Raw genomic sequence first — 9,847 nt, 5'->3', positions numbered from 1 at the left:
TGTGTGTGTGTGGGTGTCTGTGTGTCTGTCTGTGTGTCTGTCTGTGTGTGGGTGTGTGTGTGTGGGTGTGTGTGTGTCTGTGTGTGTGGGTGTGTCTGTGTGTGTCTGTGTGTGTGTGTGTGTCCGTGTGTCTGTGTGTGTCTGTGTGTGTGTGTGTGTCCGTGTGTCTGTGTGTGTGAGTGTGTGTCTGTGGGTGTGTGTCTGTGTGTGTGTCTGTGTGTCTGTGTGTCTGTGTGTGTGTGTCTGTCCGTGTGTCCATGTGTCTGTGTGTTCGTGTGTCTGTCTGTCCGTGTGTCTGTGTCTGTCTGTCTGTCCGTGTGTCTGTGCTCACAGCGCACACCTCTCTCCTTGCCAGCAGCAATAGGTGCCATATGGAGCGCGTTGCGGAGGGTGCTGGGCCGGCACGGTCACAGCCTGGCTCTCAGGATCAGTTTGAGCTGCAGGATGTTCTCTGTGAGTCCATTTCCCTGCAGAGCAGCCGTCTGGGGGATGCTCACACACTGGGGTGCTGCCAGTTCGGGAAGTTAAACCTCCCGAAGATGCTGGTTCTGTGCCCCATGCCCAGTGCCCAGGGGCTGCTGGGGACACCAGGACGTCTCTTGTTCATCTTGTGGGGTATTTGCAGCACAGATCTGATGAAGAATGGCTGAGGACCTGGGAAAGGGGCTCAGCCTGGAGGCTCAGGGGGGATATTCTGGCTCTACACAACTCCCTGACAGCCAGGGGTCAGGCTATGCCCCAGGGAACAGGGACAAGAGGAGAGGGAACGGCCTCAGGCTGGGCCAGGGCAGGCTCAGGGGGGATATTACAAAATATTTCTTCACTGAAAGGGTGATCCAACCCTGGCACAGGCTGCCCAGGGCAGGGAAGGATTTAAGAGATGTGCAGATGTATCACTTGGGGACATGGTCAATGGTAGCCTTGGCAGTGCTGGGGAATGTTTGGACTCGATGATCTCTGAACAATTCTGTGATTCCCTTGATTTAAGCCATCTCCCCAGATCACAGGATCCCAGAATGATTTCTCTCGGAAGAGACCATAAAGCCCATCTCATTCCACCCCTGTGCTATGGGCAGAGAGTTCCACTAGACCAAGCCTCATTCAACCAGACCTTGAACCCTTCCAGGGATGAGGCAGTCACAACTTTTCTGGGCACCCTGTGCCAGGATCTCACTACCCTCAGAGGAAATGTTCCACCTATCCCTGCCCCCTGGCAGTGGAAAGTCATTCTCCCCTGTCTTATGCCTCCATGCCCTTGTCCAAAGTCTCTCTTCAGCTCTCCTGGAAGCCTTTAGTCCCTGGAAGGGACTCTCAAGTCTTCCTGGACCCTTCCTGCCCACCCTCAGCTATCCCAGCCTGGCTGGGGATCCTGCCCAGCACCACAGGGAGATCCCAGCTCCCCATCTTGCCCTATTTCCAAAGCCTCTGCACACCCACACAAGGAAAGACCTCACAGTGGCAGCTCCAGAACTGTCCTGCCTTATCCCCAAGCTCATCCCTGTCCCCAGAGCCTCTGCCTCAGGCAGTTTCTCCTGGCTGAGCTCCAGCTGGCAGTTCCATTTATCTGGCTGCATTAAGTGCCTGGCAGGTTGCATTATTCTTTAAGTACGTGAGGCTATTTCAAACCTCATCTTCTCCCAGTAGCTCCTGCAGGCTGGCATTGGGGAAATCCTGCAGCATCCCAGCCCGTGGTTCCCAGTTACCTTCCCCATCCAAGAGCCACAGGTGTGGGGTGCTGGAACTCCTACATGCTGCTTTTTTTTCTGATAAATAAGGAAAAATGGGGCTACAGCTTAACCATGTGGGCTTTTAAAAAATTTCCAATCAGCTGTGGATCTATTTTCATCTAGAAAATAATGTATTGATATATATAAAATGTATCCATATATATACATAACACATACCTGTAATTATTTCAACTGAAATCAAAGTACAGTCCCTCATTTCATCTGGGGGATGGGGGGTGCAATTAAAAATTACCTATTCTGCCAATAACAAAAAAATAAGTGCTTTTATTAACCAGGGCAACACCCTTTTTGATTAGCATCAGCAGGACCCAGGGATGACAAGCAAGATGTTGCAGTATTCTGCATGAATGGCTCAGTATCCTGCTCTGGGACTTCTGGGATAAAAATCTGAGATGTCCCAAGGATGCATTACAGGCTGGGGAAAGGGAATGGAAACTGGAATTTTTATATGCCAGAACCCATAGGGCGTTAGCAAAAGGAGGTGTGACTTGCACCATGTACCCCCTGGGAGCCACAGCCAAATCCAGTCTGCTGTGCTTGGAAATGGGGATCCCTGGCCCCCAGCTCATTGTTCTCCATCCCCTCTGGCTCTGTCCCAGTCTATTCCACTGGCTGCAGTGTTCAGCATCCAGCCCCACTCACAGCCCCCGTGGGACCCTCCCCAGCAGCAGCCTGGGGCAGGGGAGATGCCTCCAACTTTTCTGCGTGGCAGGAGAGAACATCAAAGGCACCAACCCGCTGCCTCATCCACGCCCTGCCTTGGCCTCTCTCCCTCTGTCCCAGTTTGCATCATGGAAAATGATGTCCACGGGGTGCAGCCAAGGCTGCTGGCTCAGCTCCACATGCCCGGGGCCAGCTGAGACACAAACACGAGCTCCTGGTCTGTCCTAGGAGGGGGCATTTGTCCTCTCCCTCCCCAATCCTGCATCTCTTTCCCTCTTCTGGAATAGTTACAGCTGCTCAGGAAACACCAGGGAAAGCCAGCAGAAGAAACTGCTGTGTTTCCCTCCTTCCTTCTTATCTACCAGCCAGAACCAATTAAACTCACAGGAGCTCAGCTCTTCCCTCCTTCCCTTTTAATTTCAGACCCTCTGGTAAGAGGAGACATGATAAAATGCAAGATTAAATGTCTAATGCCTGGGATTTGAGATTACTGGGGCCAGGCTGGATGGATGGAGGAAGAGGGATCTGTCTGGTTACAGGGAGGAATTGGGCTAGTGATGCTTCTCCTCATCTTGTCTCTCATCTGTGACATTGAAAGGGCAGAGAAGTGTGAAACCCCTGCACAGATCCAGCCCAGAGCTGTTCCAAAGGGAAAGGTTTTGTTCTGTGATGCTCAGTTGTGGCTTTGGGAGGGGATTTCTGTTCAGGGCTGGGGGGGTGAGGTCCAAACTCCCCCCATGGCAGCTGGGTGGGGATCTGTGGGGCCAAGTCTCTCAGGCTGGTAGGTAACAGCATCTGATAACCCCTGTCATAAACCAGACATGCATCACCCTTCCTCCCATCTGCTCTTCGCTCCATATGGGAGAGTTTCAGGCTTTGATGGCTGGAAAGATGCTGCTGATTTATTCATAGCCACTTCCCACCCATTAGCGTTAATAGCTCTTCTTACTCTGTCTATGGAGCCTCTCAGTGACCTGGGAAGGTCAAGCACACTGAGATGCTGTAGCCCAAATAATTTCCTGGAAATCACAGGTGTGGTGCGTTCCCATCCTCAACATCTGAGATTTCCAGCAGGGAAGGAGAAGGATGCCTGCAAATGTCCCCTCTCTCTTTCTTCTTCCTCTTGATCTTCTCACTTTAGAGAAGAAATTGAAAAGATGAAATTGTGCGAGGTCTCCACAGCCTTCCTCCCAGCTACTCCTGGCTGCACCATATGGCAAACAGGCTCTGCTCCAGCTTGCTTTGGGTAGCAAAGTGCCCTTTGGGTGGAAATGTGTCCTTTGGATGAATCCCAGCCCTACCGCTTTTGATGAAGTCGCCATATCTCAACCACTGAGCAGCCAAGGGGTTTTCAGGACCTTCCCAGGGGAGAGAAAATAATTTGTCCAAGACAAACCCCATGTCTGAGCAGACCAGAGAGAAATGAGTTCCTCGACAGTTGCTGTTCAATGCCTGGGTGTTCCTGCCTTTTGGGTCCCACAGCTCCAAACCTATCAGGTTAATTTTGCCAACACCTTAAACGCAATCAGGGTGCAGCTCCAGCCCTGCTTCTAGGCTGGTGTCCCTGGGGAGCAGGGGAGGAAGGATCTGTGGGGGTTGTGCTGGGTTCTGGTGTTCTAGGGCTGAGATCCCCCAAAGCCTCGGGGGCTGCCTTGCTGTGAGGGGTGGGGGAGCATTTTGAATCCTCCCATGCTCCAGAAAGTGGGAGAAGCTCTTTTGTGCAGCGGCTCCATGTCTGTGAGGTGATGTGGGTGGGGGGATCCAAATCTGTCAAGGAAAGGGCTGCAGAGGATGAGTTTGTATCCTGGGATGAAACAGAATATTCCAAACAAGAAAGCTTTGTGGCTGAGTTGGGCTCATCTCCCTTTCCAGGGAATCTCACCAAGTCCTCTCCCCTCCTGAGGTCTCAGCTCCCTGGATGTTATTTGAAACAGGGACATGGATAAATGCAATAATGTTCCAGAGATGCTGAGATGCAGCTGATGGCCCAAGGAGCAGATAAATGTGTTAGTGCTGAGGCACTGCACAGGCTCCTCCTGCTCCTGCCTGACCTCAGTTGCCAACTTTAAAGCACAAGAAAAGGCTGTGGATATTGCACTGGGTGATTTTTTTATTCTGGTTTGGGTTTTTGGTTTTTTTACTTTACTAATCCTTTAGCAGCTTGGTAGCAGAACCAGGGCCTTCTCTAGGGCTGCTGGAAGGCCTGGTGCTCAGGCACAGCAAGAGACATCATTTCAGTGAGGATATTTGCTGTATTTTGGAAACACTGGGCTCAGGCATCTGAATGTCAATAATGGCCATTTAATGTTCTGAGCCAAGATGTGTCCTAAGCCTGTGAATTGAGATAGACAAAGGGACATTTCTATCTCATGGGTACCCAGACATTTGAGTTGTGCAATTTTCCTTGTGTGATGGACTGGGGGTGCTCAGCTCCTGCATCACCCAAGCAGATATTGAAGTGTTTTGGGAAGGGGCTTTTGGTACAGGATGGCTCCATGTCCCACTGTGGGAACAAGGAGCGGAGACACTGCCACACCCTGTGGTTTCACATCTCCTTCAGGGCACAGCACTTCCCCCCTGCAAGCTGCTAATGAAGGCTGGGTGCTAATGAGGGTGTGATTTAATGAAGGAGGGAAAAAGGGATGGGAAGGTTTTCAGATGTGGATCTCGGCATGGGTCAGGGACAATTCTTCCCTGGTGTGCTCCATCCCTTCAGAGAAACAATGCCTCGAGGGCTTCTGCAGCACAGATGTCATCCTGTCATCCCATGGACCACGTCTGGTAGCTGATGATGAAGCTCTTCCCCCTCAATTGCAGTGTGCCCCTTCTGAACTTGTTCTTGAGCTCCTGCAGTGACAACTTCAGCAGTTTGATTAAACAGGGTCCAAAATGCATTTCACTCAGTGACTGTTAAAATTGGGCCCTGATGGGTTCATTGGATTCCCATGGCATTTCTCCTGTAGGATCAGACATCAGGAGGATCCCTCAGCCCCTGCCCCAAGCCACCAAGGTTTCACACAGCCCGTCTCAAATCTTTTCCTGCCTGCTCCAGCAAAGCAAGAAAGGGTTGAAAAATCCAAATTTCCTTCCCACCAAGAAGCATGTGGAGCTGGAAATATTATGGCTCATTTTGAAATGAAAAGGCAATCTCAGAATATTGCATTTCTGTAAAATATCTCATCCCAGCTTTAGCTGAAATACTTCAGCTTTTATATCTGTTATTTCAACATTAGCAAGCACTAATGCTTAGTAATTTAGGATATAACTGAAATGACTAAACCAAAACACTTTGATGCAAGAAACTCTCTGAAAGCTGAGGAAGAGATACAAGGATGAGCCTTTTGGTGCATTTTGGAATAATCCTTAGAGATAGTCCACCCTTCCATCAGGATGTGGATCTTGATCCTTTGTGTGACCAAGAAAAGCAAGTGATGACCAGATGCAGCTACTCCAGAGCAAAAGCTCCTCTCCTGAATGTTTCTGGCTGCTTAAAATTCATTCTGGCTGCGCTGACCCCAGCCTGAGCCACCCGCGGAGCGCTGGGTGTGTGTGCACAAGATCGAGCACCTTCCCTGCAGCTCTCTGCCCACAGACTGTGTTAGAGACACAGGGTGACATTAAACCCCCTTCAGTGCAGGTGTCCCACCCAGCCCGTGCTGACACTGCGCTGCCCAAGCTGGAAATGCAATGGCCCGGCAGTTCCTGGCAAGGGCTGCTCCAGCTCTGCAGCCTCTCGCTTCCTGCTCCTCCTTTTCCTCCTCCTCCTCTTGCTCTTCCTCTCCCCAAGTGGCTGCTGGAGCATCGGGAATGTAAATGCAGCAGGCAATGTCATCGTCCCAGATATTTTTGGTCAAGCATGGGTGTGTTTCTGTGGACTTTCAGTTGCATAAAACTTCACAGAGCTGTGCTTCGGATTAAGTCGTCGACTTGATGTTCCCTTCAACTGGAAAACATTTGGGTTTTGTTGTTTGGAAAGAGGAATTCGTTACACAGAGCTCTGCACCCGTGAGCCTGGTCAGGCAAGGAAGGATTGCTTTACATGGCAGAGGAGGACAGATCTGTAAATCAGATCCCATCTTATGTCCACTGGCTAGAAAATTAAACACAGCAGCACAGAATGTGTCCAATACTGGAAAAGTTTGCGAAACACTTTCATAAGTCCCTGGGAAGAGAAGAGGCATTTAACTTACAGCTTTGGAGATGTATTAAATCTCACTTATTTTGTACATTTGATTAACTTGCATTAATATGTGAAAATATGCAGCTTTTCTTCTACATGGAGATGGATGACATTTCCAGAACTCAACTCTTCAGGCTTTTCCAAGTTCTTGTTGAAAAACTGGAGATAATTACTTTTCCAGGGACATACAGATAATGACTTCACATTTACAGAGCATGATTAATTACAAGTCTGTTTGTATTTACAGTTGTTTCACTTACCCCAGTAATGGGGCCACCTCTGAAACAGCCTATGGAGCTATTAGCCCATGGCACCAGGAATCTGGTGCTCTGGTTATTTCCAGGCATCATCCAAAAACCATCTCTCTGAAAGTGACTTTGGGAAGGTGTCAGGTCACCCTTCTGCTCCTAATGCCTTGCCCAAATCTCCTTGTCAGCCTGCCCTGGCTCCAGTGGATGTGGGGGACTGTTTTTCCCCCTTAGCTCTGTGGCAGCCTTGTGAATTCTGGGGAAGCTGCTGCAGCATCTTCTGCTGGATGGAAGTTGGATGGAAGCTCTGGTGCCCTACAACCACCAGCTGCCAGCAGCCCAGGAGGGATGGCAGTCTGACTCCTCGGACAGAAATCACTTCCAGGCCCCACATCCACCTGTCCCAGCATGAGGAGACCGTGACCATGGGCCAAGGAGCCCACAGGGAGCATGTCTCTGCTCCATGCCTTGGTTCCCCTCTCACTAGGCAAGCTGGTATGTCTGCTTCATGCTTTGTCCTTCACAGCTGACCTGTCCAGCCCCATCCCAGCCCCACTGCTCTGAATCTCCTTCCCCAAGGCAGCATCATGGAGAGCAGAGGAGCCCCAGCACTCAGGATACACATCCCTCAGCCAGAGGAGATCTCGCTACCGCGCACTCTCTGCTGCCCAAAATACCTCTCCAGGCCATGACCCTGCTTTAGCAGGCAGCATTCTCTGCCCATCACCTCCAGCACAGGTCGACAGCTGCCTCTGCCAGGTCAGAGCCATCAGGGAGGCTCCTCTTTCCCCTCTTTGGTAATGGGGGAGGCTCCTCAGCCCCGGAGCCTGTGCCAAATCCCGCTCCAACAGCTGTATGTTCTCCAGCATGAGTCATCCCCACCCCGAGCTTTCAGCCTCTCCATAACAACATTCCTTCTCTCTGCTCTCAGATCCTGGCTGTGATCACTCCCTGCCTGGTCCTCCTTCCTCCATCCACATGGTCCCTCCTGCCCAGATTCAGTCCCCAGCCGAAGCAGCAGAGAGCAGAGAAGGCTTTGTCAGGATTACCAGAGATTTAAGCAAGGATTCCATTTCCCTCCACCCCTAAAATCAAGAGGAGGTGCCCAGTTATCATCAGATTAATTTTTCTCTCTTTAAAGAGAGACAATGATGTTGGTTCTTTTTCATATTGTTTTTTGTTGTTCCTCCCCATCCCAGATGTGTCCATAAGAGCCACCCTCTCCCAGGGCATAGGGAAAAACCTCTGAGCTGTCAGTCCTGCACATCTCCTGCCCTGCCATGGGCTCTTCTCCAAAACCTCTTCCCTGAGCCCCCTCTTCTCTCCCTGCTGTCACTTTTGTCCCCAGTGGCTTTTTTTCTTCTCTTTACCCCTCTGTTCCTCTGGAGAGAGATGGTCCCACAGGAGGAACCCACATCCCCATCCCAGCATCTTCCATCTTGGGAAGGGTGGAAAATCCAGGCTGAGCTCTTCCTGCCCTACACAGTCCAACTTTAACCCCAGGGAACCACAGGCAGCTTCCCTCTCCCCCCACCCTGCCTCCAGCATCTCCTCCCTCATTAACAGAGCCCTGGGGCAGGCCAGCCCACTCAGGGCATCACTGGTGACCTGTGACTGGAAAAGTGCTGTGGAGACAAAACCTGTGCAGGGAGGGACGCTACTGGAGCGTGGTGGCTCCTGCCAGCCCCATGCCACCAGCCCCCTGCCCTGCCCATGCTGCCAAGCCCTGCTCCAAAAGCTGCCAGCACAGAGCTCCCACCACTTCCCTCTCTGCTCTTTGGCCAGCACTGCCTGGCACAGGTACAGCCTCTGAATAGAAATCAAATGTTGCTTAAAAGCACTAATTTCTTCTGGATCATGGGGTACCCAGATGGGTTCCAGTGGTGGCAAAGGGAGACCTTGAATGTGTTGCTTGAACAGCCTGACAAGCCAAAGTCAAATCCCATTCTTCCCTGGGCAGTGGTGTTCCTTGCTTGGTTGCTTGGATGAGTGAGGCATTGCTCCACTCCAGCAATGCAGCTGGCACCTTGGACTCACAGCCATAATCCCTTCCCTCAAGAAACTCCAAACATTTGCAGAAGTTGCTTTAATTGAGCCCAGCAAGGAGGCAAAGAACCGACCCTGTGCAGCATTCCCCCAGAACTGGGGATTAAATTCCCTCATCATCAGCCTTCTGGATGATACTCCCTGCCAGAGACAGGTGAGGAACCTGGTGTCCTGCTCCTCATTTTTAAGCTTTATCCCTAAAAATCTTTCCCAGGAAGTACTCCCTGCCATAGAGATATTCAGCTGGATCCTGGGTCTGCTTCTGGGCTGTGGGGTGTCAGTGGCAAAGTTACATAGGGAGTTGAGTTGTTTTGTGGCTTCCTAGGGAGAGCAGGGAACTGAGGAATGTGACCTTGGCACACTTTTAATTAAAGGCTGAGAAAGAGCCTCTGCCTTGCAGAACATCTGAGGCTCTGGGTGATATGGGGTCCCCACAGGACTTACTGGGGTGCTGGGGTGGAAATGTGCTGGTGAAGGCTTGGATTGGCAGTTTTGGTGTGTCAGGATGTGCCTGTGGTTACAGCTGTGCGATTCTGTTCAGTGCCCTGTGGGGATGGGGATGTGGGCACAGGGAGGAGGAAATGGGGGTGAGGGGATGGAGATGGGGGATGCGGAGGCAGGAATGGGGGTGCTGTGCCATAATCCCTGGGGCTGACAGAGAGATCTGCTGTGTGCTTGGCAAGTTCAAAGGAGGGGAAACAAAGCCCTGCACTCTGAGCAGCTCCTTGCCGAGGGTCCTTGCACTATGCCTGTCTGGAGGAGAAAGTGCCTCTGGAACCCGCGTTAGCACCGTCTGGGGGGCTGCAGCAAACACCTCCAGCTGCCAGGATGCACGCGGGATAATGCTTCATCCCAGCTGCTGAAATCCCTGTGAGGAAAGGGGGGAACCACTGCAGCAGCCCCAGTCCCAGTGCAGGCTGGCCTGGCTTGAACAACTGGGATCTTCTGGGGCACTGCAGGCT

Source organism: Zonotrichia albicollis, chromosome 20 (genome assembly GCF_047830755.1).
Source record: "Zonotrichia albicollis isolate bZonAlb1 chromosome 20, bZonAlb1.hap1, whole genome shotgun sequence".
Taxonomy (NCBI): Eukaryota; Metazoa; Chordata; class Aves; order Passeriformes; family Passerellidae; genus Zonotrichia; species Zonotrichia albicollis.
This window is presented reverse-complemented; position numbering follows the sequence as displayed.